Raw genomic sequence first — 13,091 nt, 5'->3', positions numbered from 1 at the left:
AGTGAGAGCCTCTCGGAACAAAAACAAACACAGAAAGACAAACAAAAACCCAGATATATATATACATATATAGATATATATAAACATATATATATATATATATTAGATGGGAGTCTGGTATGTCATTCAGAGTAAAAGTACGTGCCTTTCATGGGCAAAGAGTTGAACTTCAATCCCCTCCCACACACACATGCACACAAGTGCACACACACACACATGCACACATGCACACATGCACACATGCACAAGTGCACACACACACAGGGGACAAAGTACGTGAACATTCTCGAAGGGAAAAGCACTGACAAAGAATCAAAAGATGTGCAGCATCTGGGTTGGGGTATGAACGGGTCCAAAAAGCTTGTCAAAGGATTTAGGGTTACATAGTAAAATTAATACTCTAACTACCTCAGATTTCACTTCCAAGCATGTCCTCTGAGTTTTTCCATTTCAGTACATTGGTCTCTTGGATCAGATCTTTTGTTTGTTTAAGGGGCTGTGTCTTACACAGCATCCGTGATCTGTACTCCGGTGGTGCAAACCTAAAGTGTGTGAGACATTTGCTGAATGTCTCTAACATTGTTAGACCTTACCCAGGTTCAGAACTGCTACAGTAGGCTCACATACACTGTCAGATTTATTGAGAATGTTCAGGGTAGCATGGTACAAAATTGAAAAAGGAACACAGGGGGAAAAAAAACGTGTGCATGTACAGTGAGAGAGAGAACAAAATCTAGATAATCACTGAGATATTACACAATTCTAGAACTGAGTGAACGTATACTGACACATTAGCTGGGCACGGTGTCGGGAATCAGAGACAAAGAGCTCACCAGTTCAAGGTCATCACTACCTACACAGAGGTTGAGGCCAACCGGGCAAACATAAGAAATTTTCTCAAAAACAAGTGAGAGAAGAAAAAGAAAGAGAGAATATCATGTAAAATTAAATAACATATTATTAGAGGAACAGACATGTATGACCTGGGGTAAACTACATTTCCCTAAAATGGCTGAGATAATATTTCTGCTCCTATTTCTCTTCCAGAACCTTACTATTCTCCCGTCAAGGAGCGGAGTCATCTTACTTTCCTGACAGCCATGTGAGACTTTGTGATTGTTTCTCCCACTAATCCTGCATGTTTCTAAGACCAAGTTACAACAGCCAGTGTAACCTCTGCCTCGTTTCCTCTCTTGTCTTGCTCATACTTGGAGTTCACTCACCATCGTGTGAGGAAGCCCAGGCTACACGGGGAGGAGAAGAACGGTGCCCAGGGCCTAAACCCAGAGCCAGCTAGCCAACCAGCCAGCCAGCAGTGAGTCATTTTAGAACTAGATCCAACTAGCTGAGCTTCTCTGGAAACGATGCATTATCTGTACAGAATCTTGCCCCAATTACAGATTTGTGAGGCAAAGAAAAAAATATTGTGATTTCACACCATTAGCTTGCTAAACATTATGCATCCAAGATGCATAGTAGACACTCTAATGACCATTGAGGGAATGAGAAGCAGAGTTCTGGAACAGGGTTACAAGTTGGGGAAAGAGATGAAATACGGCAGATTAGGGTCAGAGAGAAACTACTTAACATAGACTAGTCCACAAAATGGCAGGGCCTCCTCTGACATTTAAGAGCAATTAAACCATGGTCCTAAACTGAAAGGAAATAGTTCTTTGAATATTAGAGAGCTGGTGAAAATTCAGGTTTCCAAAGGGCAAGGGTGTCCTGAGAAGAAACACAAGCCATCAGCCAGGCTTTCAGTGCAGCCCCCGTGTTCTGAGGGGCTAGAGAAGGTCACACATCGACCGCTCTATTGGCCACTGCTCTCCGTTGTTTAACCAACACTCAACAGCTATCTGTTGACATTTTTGGAAACAGTGAAGAACCCTTGAAGGGACAAAGTGAGCGTTGTGGCTCTGCTAGGAACGCTCAGGACTGGCTCTGAGCGGTGGTGTGAACACAAAACACTTATCCTGCAGGGGAAGTTTTCTGTGCACAGACTCATCCCCAGGAGAGACTGGTGCTGGGAAACACTGCTCACTGGTCGTGCCCCCTGCATGAGTTTCCTTTGCTCCCAGTGGGAACCCCAAGGCACTGGATCCAGCATTGACAGCAAATCCAAGGTCTTCTGGAGACCTGTGCTCCACCCCAGGAACTTCTAACAGGACCAGCTTGGGTAGAGTTGGAATGGGGTAGTTGGGCCACTCTGGGACCTTGGTACATCATTTGTTCCTGTTCTTCAGATGAGCAGAGTGACATTGGAACCCTTTAAACAGAAAGCATCAACGTGGTGCTCTTTTCCAAAGCAAAAGCAGACAGAAAGGAAGAGAGAGCTGGAAAACACAAAAGCACAGTATCGCTGTTATTAATTCCCATGGTATGATATGGATCTATTCTTTCTAAATCAGAAAGCCTCAAAGTCGAATACGTTTGAGCTTCAAAATACAGCAAAGGAAGTAGTAAAATGCGTTGGCTGGGGGCTGTGGCAAACAGAGAGGCTTTCGATGGAATGGCCCCCATACACGACTCATCTCCAGTCTACAGGTGACATGACAATCGCCTCATCAAATATATCCACTCTTCTGATTGGACCAGAAGACCCAAATCCACAATCTTTTTTTTTTTTTTTTTTTTTTTTTGGAGCTGGGGACCGAACCCAGGGCCTTGCGCTTCCTAGGCAAGTGCTCTACCACTGAGCTAAATCCCCAACCCCCCCAAATCCACAATCTTTAAAGAATGTGTTGGCTAAAGCAAGCATGAACACAAGTCACCTCTGGATATATAAGAAAAACTATAGCTACATCATAGGACTACAGCGTGAATACACTGAGACAGAGTCTACGATAACTAATGTGTGGATATATTCATAATGAAAACCTATGAACACAATACAAGACAGGCCTACTGAAAACCAGTGCCCCCAAGGATGGCTGTAATGGTGTCTTCCTTCCCGTGTGCGCTCTTAAGACTCAACTAGGAAACACCTTCTATCGAGTGACGGGGACTACTTTTCCTCCCCTTGAGCCTGAGTGGGACTTTATAATTTTCCAAAGCCCGGGTTTTAGGAAATGGTGCTAAATCACCTCTGTATGTAGGCCATCAGTAGACCACACTGCCCTGCCTTGCTCCTGTTACCCAGGGGCATAGAAGCAAACTGACTTCCCGATACAGTAGGAAGACAATAGGAAGCAAGGGATGGCTAGATCAGTAGATAGTGCTTTATTTCGGAATGCAGCATTAACTGACACTTGTATTCGAAGCAAAGACACTCAAAATTTGCCTCAGAGCAGAAATAAACGTGGAGTACATTATGCTGGCTTCTCACTATGAGGACTTCGCAATCACATAATTCTATATTTGCATAGACTAACAACCGAGTCACTAATGGAGCTTGTTTCCACAGTAAGCAGGTTGCAGGATAAAATATGAAATATTAAATAGCAGAATAAAACTGAAGTGGCTGGGGTTGGGGATTTAGCTCAGTGGTAGAGCGCTTGCCTAGCAAGCACAAGGCCCTGGGTTTGGTCCCCAGCTCCGAAAAAAGAAAAGAAAAGAAAAAAAAATTGAAGTGGCCATTAGGCATTATCTCTAGGTCCTGGATAACATAATCTTCTACATATGCATATATGTATGTGTATGTGTGTATATATATATATGTGTGCATACATGTGTGTATATATGTATGTATGTGTATATGCATGTGTATGTATATATAAGTGTATATGTATGTGTGTATGCATGTGTGTATACATATGTGTATGTGTATGTGTATGCATATGTGTGTATGCATGTGTGTATGTATATATGTGTGCATACATACATGTATGCCTATGTATATATGCATGTGTGTATGTATATGTATGTGTATGTGTGTATATATATATATGTGTGCATACATGTGTGTATATATGTATGTATGTGTATATACATGTGTATATGCATGTGTGTATGCATATGTGTATGTATATATGTGTGTGTATTCGTATGTGTATGTATATATAGTGTGTATGTATACATATATGTATATGTATGTGTGTATGCATATGTGTATATGTATGTGTGTATATGTATATGTGTATATGTATATGTGTATATGTGTGTATGTGTGTGTATGTACATTTCTTCAACAGCAGTACTTACTTTTATAATCGAAATAATTCTGGAATATCAGCCCCTTATGTTTCTCTTAGGACACAGGGAAAGTATTATACATGATCAATACTTAAGGTAGCTATGCCTGACTCAAGATGCCTGTCCCTCCCCAGACCCACACACTCGCTCCAAGTCAGATCCACCAGACCTCAGTGTGAGTAAACCTTAGGATACCTGCATAGCTTCAAACTCTGTCTAAAATCCTCATCTCCCTTCAACATCAGCCTTCTCTGGGTCAGCAGCTATGAGCGTCAACCACCATGACAGACAGCTGAGAGAAAGCCTTTCCGAGTGGGATGGATTCATTGGGCTTGTGGTTCAGCGAGTCCAGCCCATAGGCTTTTGGTTTCTAGGACTATGGTGAGTCAGACCCTCATGGCTAAAGGGTGCTGCTGAGGAACAGTGTGTACCTTGAAGTGGACAGGAGGCAGGAAGAGAGAAACACATGGGATCAGGTAAATGGCATTGTCTTTCCAGGGTGTGAGCCCATGACCTTTTCCTCCAGCTAGCCTCCACCTCCCAATAACGTCATTAGATTATGAATCCCACAAGAGGATTGACCGATCCACTGATTAGCTCAGAGTCCTGAAGAGCCAATCACTTTTGTTTGACATGGGGTCTCAGCTCATAGCTGAGGAGATGACTCACATTTGTTTAACATGTGGGAGGCGCTAGGTTTGATCCCCTGTCACCAGCAAAGAAAAAAGGAGGGGGAAAGTATATACATACATATGTATACAGAGTATCTTTCCAAACCTTTGGTGGTATCTGAAGACAGACGTCTTTAAGAAAGCAAGTGACCCTTTGTGGAGCTCAGTTCCCCGCTTAGCTATGGTGCTTAACCTCTCTTCTTTTCCATGACACTCGGCCAGTCTCTTTCCTCAAGCCCTTATCTCACTGGGACCTAGGCTGGGATCTCCTATCTCACTTCCCCTCCCCCTGGCCACCTTTCTTAGCTCTACTGGGTCTTTTGAAGGTGCTGCCTCTGGTCACGTCTCCTTTAGAGGCTCATTCTGTATCAGCTGCCAATTACAGGTTAAAATCCCAACCTTGAATAGCAACCCCCTGCCTCACCCCCACTGCCTTTCCTCCCGTTATTCCCTAGAGAACGCAGATGAGGAGCTTAGATGAGCCAGGCTTCACCCATGCACGCACGCACTCTGCTTCTCACTCTCAAGGACCTTCCTCTATCCCATATCCTCCTGATAGCGGTTTGAGTTCATTCATCCATGATGCTGTGCAGTCTGAAGACCTACTGTGCACCCAGGAGTAGCCCCAATTCCCCTTGGATCTCTTACAATTCTTTTAATGTGCAGTTTTAGCCATGTTGGAGAGACCTACAGACGCCCAAGAAGGTCATGTTCTACGCCATTGCATCTGTGTGTGGTCCAATCAGGTGGCTTGTTAGAGATGTAAATATTCAGCTTTCATATCCGAGGCCTGTGTGAATCCTGGAGGTGGGAGAGGTTGCCCGGAGGCTCTGCCTCCTCTCCAGTATAGTTTGGGCTCTCTCTTCCTATCCTGGGTCCTCTCTAGTAGCTGCTCCTCACAGCTGCATTTCCCTGTTAATATTTTACTATTAATATCACCCAAGCTCGGATTCTAGGAGCCGTATGATCTGGAAGGACTAACCCAGAAAAGCAGTAGGCTTTACCCGCTCTAATGTATGCCTCTATTCTCTGCCGCACAGACCTGGGAGTGCTCCCTCCGTCCCAGACCCCAATAGCTCCATTCTACATTTTTTAGGCAAGGTCCCTGCTCCTCTGCCAAGTACAGTTGTGTATTGCATTCACGAATCCTGTGCAGTAAAGGCTGCCCGCTTGTCAGGAAGTTCTGTTATCAGATAAGCTTTGCACACAAGTGCCCTGGCCAGCCCAGGGCAAAGGTCAGTGCTCTGCAGTGGGCCAAAGCCACACTTGACTAAGAGGCCTCTCTGCACTCCCACTGAGGGAACTTTAGACCTCAAATCAGGTAGGACCAGGAGCCCCAGCTCTTCAAGAATAAGGTAACACACAGCCCACTTTGTGTGCGTGTGTGTAACTTTTATTTGGATATAAGTTTAAAGTTATGGAAGTTGCAGGTATGGCACATGGAATTCCCATCTGCTCTCCCTAGATTCACACTTTGACTACATCTGCTTCTATTATGTCGGGGTGGGGAGGTACCATTTAAAAACAGGTTAAGGACATTGTGCCCACTTCCCCCTAAATGTTTTCAAGAGAAACATGTCAAAACACAGCAGTTATCAGCCTTGGGAAGCATAATATTGACAAGATCTATCTAAAACACAGTTCAAGTTAAGATGCTATCAGCCACCCTAATAACATTTCTTTTTTATGTCTATGGCTTTTTCCCACCCAAGGACCCATTCAAATCATTCATTCATTCATTCATTCATTCATTCATTCATTCATTCGATCTAGTAGCTCCATGTCTTTAATCTCCACAAACATGGAACGGCTAATCTTTAATTCTTTGGCCCGTGTTGTTTTTGAAGGCTATCAGATGGTCGCTTAGTAGACTGACCTTTTTCTGCCTGGTATTTCAGGATTCAGTTTAGGTAAGCGTTCTCTGAGAGGAAACATCACCAAGGTAGCGGTTTTATCCAGTGAGAAAGCTCCTGCCTGCCCTCTCTACCCAATGCTCACAGAGTTAGTGTTGCTCTCTAAAGACTGCGAACAACCACTTTGTGGAGGGTGCCCTCTGCTGGCCATTTCCAGCACTGCAACTGTAAACTTCTAACGAGAGGTCAACAACTCTGAAGGGACATTTAATTGGTCTCGTGACCCTAGGAATTATTCCTCCTTATTAACTTTGATTCCGTCACTGATAGAATGGGGATGTCTGTGTTTTCTCTGCTTCCCTTACAAATTTCAAGGTGGTTGAGTGTGAAAAAGATTTACAAAGATGGTCGGGTATCTTATATTCATGCTTACGTTCATGCTAGCCCCTCTGACTTTTCTATAGGCCCAGAATAGTGGTCTCTAGAGTGCCAATCCTGCTCTTCGTGATTCCCACTCGCTACCTGAAAACCCTCCAATGAGTTTGGGCTCTCTGGACACCATGATAAGCGCCTTCTCCCTGCTGAAGAATCCACGAACACAGGTCAAGGGCATAGTGAACTGGCTCTCAGTGTGTCTGACCTAGTGGGAACATTGCTGGTCTGTGTACCAGCCATCGTACCCTGTGCTCACCAGGGTCACAGCCACCTGCTCTTCCCAGGCGGTAAGAGCAAAGGCACGGACCCTCTGACACCCACCAAACGGATCCTGTTAACAGGAATTGGCTCCAGCGTTTTCAATGACACTAAAGCCGGGGAATCTGTTTTCAAGATAAGTAAAAATTCTCTTTATCCCGACTTCGTATTTTTGCCCATATTTTCTTCGCCCCCGTCTCAGAAGCTTAGGTCTCTGTCCACACAGTTTCTCCCTGGTACCCTTCTTCCCCACTTTAATAAAAATTTACCGAGCACCAACTTTGCTCCAGGCACTGCGTTGGGTTACATGGGGAAGAACTGCAGGGACAATTTGCCTCCATAAAGTGACTAGAGTTATGGGTTGGCAGAAACGAGCAGAGCACAGAGCAGCAATTTAATTACGCACGAATGTGCTCCCCCCGCCTCCTGAGCGGGTCGTTTTGTTTGTTTGTTTGTTTGTTTGTTGGTCTTGCTGTGCTTCTGAGGCATCCGTACCACCACCCAGGAGGCCCAGAGCCTCCTCCTCCTCGCTCTATGTTTTTTTTTTTTTTTTTTGGTTCCCTCCCCCCCCCCCCCCCCCCCGGAGCTGCGGACCGAACCCAGGGCCTTGCGCTTCCTAGGCAAGCGCTCTACCACTGAGCTAAATCCCCAACCCCTCGCTCTATGTTTGTTTTCTCACTCTCTCAGGACACAAGAGAGAGTTACTTCTTAGGCTCCAGGGAGCTCAGAGGAGAAGAAATTGGTAGATTTAAGAAAGAGTGAATCTATTTCTCAACACGGAAATAGCTTTCTATGGGGGGGGGGGTGTCTGGTTTTCACCTCAATTTTCCCTTCAGATCAGAGTCTGGAGTAGTGAACTCGGCCTATTCTCCCCCATGAGCCCTTCCTGTTTTAGAGACCTTGGTATTCTCGAGACGTGGTGGAAGCACGTGGAATTAGTGGCGTGATAGGGTCACAGGGTAGTCTGACACACCGTGGGCAGTCAGTCTAGGTGTGTGGAATGGTTGCAAGCCTCGCCTTGTAATTTTAGAGCCACAGGAGGATGTGAGAGGAGCAGCCTGGCTGGGCGGGGAGGTGGTCTGGACAGCAGACTGGCTACGGCCTAAGCAGTGACCAGATGGAGGCCACTCCTCATCCACCTGTGGGATTCCAAGGTCAGGTTCACAAAAAAAATAATTAATCAATCTTTACAAATCACTATTTTTCACTGGACTGGGGGCTGTGCCTAAGGCTGTAGCTGAACTGTAGAATCCGTACCCGAACAGGGCTGCCTTGTCTGGCCTCAGTGGAAGAGGACACACCTAACCCTGCAGAGACTTGATACGCCAGGGTGGGGGGATACCTGGGAGGGCCCCACACTCTCAGAGAAGAAAGGGGGTGGGGAGACTCTGTGAGGGGAGACCGAGAGGGGGCAGTGTTTGGTATGTGAATAAATTAATATATTAATATATTTTTTTAAAAATCATAAAAGAAGTATATTTATGAAAAATAAAATTTTAATAAAACAAAATTGGGGGGAATTGCTGTTTCTCAAAAACGAAGTGGATGCAGAACAGTGCAGGTCATCCTTTCAAGGAGGCGACGAAAGGCCATTTTGGTTTGTTGGTTGGTTGTTTGTTGTTGGGGGTTGAACACAGTGTCTCATACACACTAAGCAAGCAGTCTACCGTGAGTGATTCCTCTCGGCCTGCGCAGCGACTTGGGGACATAGAGGAGAACACTCCATGAGAGTAAAGACTATGTTGTCTTAGTCACTCCTGTGAGCCGCTAGGCTATCCAGCAGACACATGTATTAGTCACAATGGACGCACGCCATGATCGAGTTTCTTTTATTCATGGTGGCATAACCTCCCTGAGAAGCTAAGAGAATACTTTCGTGTGTTCTGCCAAATAGTTTCCCCCAGGAAATGGTTTAAAATCATGTTGTGATTTCTAGCTTTACTTTCACTAGCGAGTAATTCATAAAGTCAGTCGGAAATTAAAACTGGCTCGGCGAGCAATCGCTGGTCACACTGAAAGCCATTCAGCTATGGCCCAACGAGTTCAAGGCAATCATCCGGGTACCAAGATCCCGAGGAACCCAACAAAAACAAAGACAGAACCAAGCGCCCCAGCTATCTAAACTGTGATTATAGAAACAGGTACCAACTGGTATGTTACTAAGTCCTGAAATCGCCCTCAAGTGAGCAAACACTACAAGAAACCAAAAGTAAAAAGACCCAAAGACAAAAGAGACACTCATAAGAACAGAACTAGCTTGTCTGTCCTGAGCCTGGCAGGGCGACACCATTGGCCATCTGTTCCCTGGTCCCTACACCTCCTGCTAAAGCAGTGCAGACTCGCTGACAGGAGTCCCTGCTGCTGCTGCTGCTGCTGCTGCTGCTGCTGCTGTGTGGTATCCCCTGGCTTCTGTGAGGCTCTGTGAGGGCTGACTTAGCCTGGATGAGAGGGCATGGCAACTTGCATTACCCTCTGGTTCCAGAGGCTGAAAGTTCATGACATGAGGCTTTCAAAAGATGCAGCGTCTCGAGCCAGGCACTGCGTGTATCACACTATCTCCTTAAGTTACCCGTGTAGAAGGGTTCACCCTCCCTCTCCCTCCCCTCCTTTCTCATTCTCCTTCCCTCCTCTTTCCCCCTCTCCCTCCATCTCTCCCCCCTTTTCCCTCCCTCAGTTATTTTACAAATAAAACCAGGGAAACTGAGAGGAGTCTGAAGTCGGTCTGCCTCTGCAGCCAGCTCCCTGAGGTCTCAGGCCTTGCTGAGACCTTGAACCTTCCCGGAGGCCTCCGTGTCTTCCCTAGCAACAGTCACACTCTTATTCCCCTTCTCTTTTCCTTATCTACCTAACTCTGGGGTGCTGCCTAGTCCAAGACAGACACCCTCCCATACACATTACAGACTTTCCTCCTGCCCTTTAAAGCCCTTTACTCTTTCACTAGGCTCCACTCCTCAGCCATCTTCCATCCTCCCTCTTCCCTCCTCCCTCCATCTTCTATCCTCCATCCTCCCTCCATCTTCCCTCCCACCTCCCTCCTCCTTCCTCCTTCCTCCCTCCTCCCTCCTCCCTTCTCCCTCCTCCCTCCTCCCTCCTCCCTCCTCCCTCTTCCCTCCTCCCTCCATTTTCCCTCCCTCCTCCCTCCTCCCTCCTCCCTCCTCCCTCCCTCCTCCCTCCTCCCTCCTCCCTCCTCCTCCCTCCATCCTCCCTCCCTCCTCCCTCCTCCATCCTCCCTCCTCCATCCTCCCTCCTCCCTCTTCCCTCCCTCCTCCCTCCTCCCTCTTCCCTCCCTCCTCCCTCTTCCCTCCCTCCTCCCTCCTCCCTCCTCCATCCTCCCTCCATCCTCCCTCCCTCCTCCATCTTCCCTCCTCCCTCTTCCCTCCCTCCTCCATCCTCCCTCCTCCCTCTTCCCTCCTCCCTCCTCCCTCCTCCCTCCTCCACCCTCCATCCTCCCTCCCTCTTCCCTCCCTCCTCCCTCCTCCCTCCTCTCTCCTCCCTCTCTCTTCCCTCCTCCCTCCATCTTCCCTCCTCCCTCCTCCCTCCCTCCTCCCTCTTCCCTCCATCCTCCCTCTTCCCTCCTTCCTCCATCCTCCCTTCTCCCTCCTCTCTCCTCCCTCTCTCCTCCCTCCTCCCTCCATCTTCCCTCCTCCCTCCTCCCTCCTCCCTCCTCCCTCCTCCCTCCTCCCTCTTCCCAAGCCCAGGCACCAGTTCACAGAACATCTTACCTTCCCACACCCAGTCAGGCCTAGGCTTTCTCCCATTTCCCTCCCCTTCCCCCTCCCTGTTTTCACGCATACACTCTGCACTCACTCTTCCCTAATCTCCAATCCTCCTGGCTCTGCCAGGCCCAGGGAAACCTCCATGTTCCCCCAGACAGCTTCCCACCCAGGCTGCAGCAACTGCCCTCCTGTGAGACACTGCTTTCTTAGGCCTCCGGTTTGACTACAAAGCCTGTGAGGACTTTGCTATTTGGTTAAATACTTGAGATCTATGTTCACACCTGCCCTTGACTTTCCGGTGCTGTGCACCTGAGCTAACTGCCATGCTTGCCTGTGTCCCAGAGTGGAGTTGTCTGGGTTTGTACCCCAGTCCCTGCTCTTACCCGTGATCATGAATTCTGAGAACGACTTGGGTCCTCTCGTGAAGACCTGTTAAAATAGGTCTATTACTGCCACTTTTAAGCTTTTATCAGCTATCATGGTCAGACTTTATTCTACAACGAGGGCAGCCTCTTCTAGTTGTGGGGTATGAAAATCCTCACCACCCAGTTTATATTCCAGGCAGAGTCCAGGACAAGCCACAGAGCAAGCGTGTAGCACATCTGAGGTTGCTAAGTGGAGAACAAAGTGGCTAGACAAGAAACCATGGTTTTAAATATAGCCCAGTAACCCTGAGAAAGTCACAGCGTTCTGTGATTCTACAAGCACTCACTGCGGTCCTTGGAACTCAGTAAGTGCTGGTGATGATTGCCTGTTCCGCACTGTTTTTATAAATAGGAAAGCAGGGGCTGGAGATGTGGCTCGGGAGGTAACTACACTAATGGCCTTTCCCTGGGACCCTGGTTCAATTCGCAGGAAAACAATTGTAAGTTCATTTCCGGGGGATCCATGTGCCCTCTCCTGGTCTCTGTGGGTGCGAGGCACACATGGTGCACAGACATTCATTCAGGCAAAACACCGGTACACAGAAAATAAAGGAGAACCAATCAAATGTTACAATCATTTTAAGGAGAAACCAGCTGGCTTCTTGTTACAACTGGATTTCTGTGGGTTGCCTATGGGAAAATGACTTTGCTAATCAGTTCCGGCTAAGGATCATCTTCCTTGGCCATCCCCTCCCTGCTCCAAGACAAAGCCCACCTGCCTTCAGCTATCCAAATCCGCATGCCTAGAGAAGGAAACAGGTTCTTTCATCGCCCTCTCTCTCAGAAACCCAGGTTCTCTTCTCCAGTCCTTTGTTTCTTTCTCTCAAGGATTAGATAACCACTTGGGAGGGGCTAGAACCCTCAGATATAATCTGTGTCACAGAATGAGCCTTTCTTTGCAGTGCTTAGATCAGGGGCTGTCAGTGCTGACGCTGGAACTCTTTACCACAGTTCCTCACCCTGTGGCGACCCTCGGCCGTAAGATTATTTTCATTGCTATTCCTAACTGTAACTTTGCTACTGTTTATGGATTGTAATGTAAATATCTGTGTGTTCCAATGGTTTTAGGTGACCTCTGAAAAATGATCCTTCCTCTGCCCCCCTTCAACTGCACCCTCTCCACTGCCAACCCCCACTCCACCCCCCCACCTCGGGGGTCTCGACCACAGGTTGAGAACTACTGATGCACAGAACCTACGGACATAGCTATCAAGTTGGTTCTTTGAAACTTGAAAGACTTGATCCCAACCCAGAACATCCTCACACAGGTGAAGCTTAAGATGCTACAGAAGAACTCAGAGTTCAGAAAATTCTGCAGAAATTGATAAGAAAACCAAAATACATTTTCCCCTATACCCAGCAATTCTGCCATCAAATGTGGGATTTTCCAAACAAGCAGTTCTTTAGAACTCTACTTGGTTTCCTACAAATTAAACTTGGTTTTGACACTATCCATAGGTTAAGGGCTTGCCTTACAAGGCTGTCCCCCAGTCACACATCCTAAGGCCCTCAAAATTTGACTAACTAGTTCTAAATCGGTAATTCCCACATTTCCTTCCTCTGGCTCTGTAAGTTGCTAAAATGGCCCTCAGGGCTCAGGGA

This window comes from Rattus norvegicus, chromosome 2 (assembly GCF_021556685.1).
Source record: "Rattus norvegicus strain SHRSP/BbbUtx chromosome 2, alternate assembly SHRSP_T2T, whole genome shotgun sequence".
Taxonomy (NCBI): domain Eukaryota; kingdom Metazoa; phylum Chordata; class Mammalia; order Rodentia; family Muridae; genus Rattus; species Rattus norvegicus.
Note: the sequence above shows the minus strand (reverse complement) of the source record.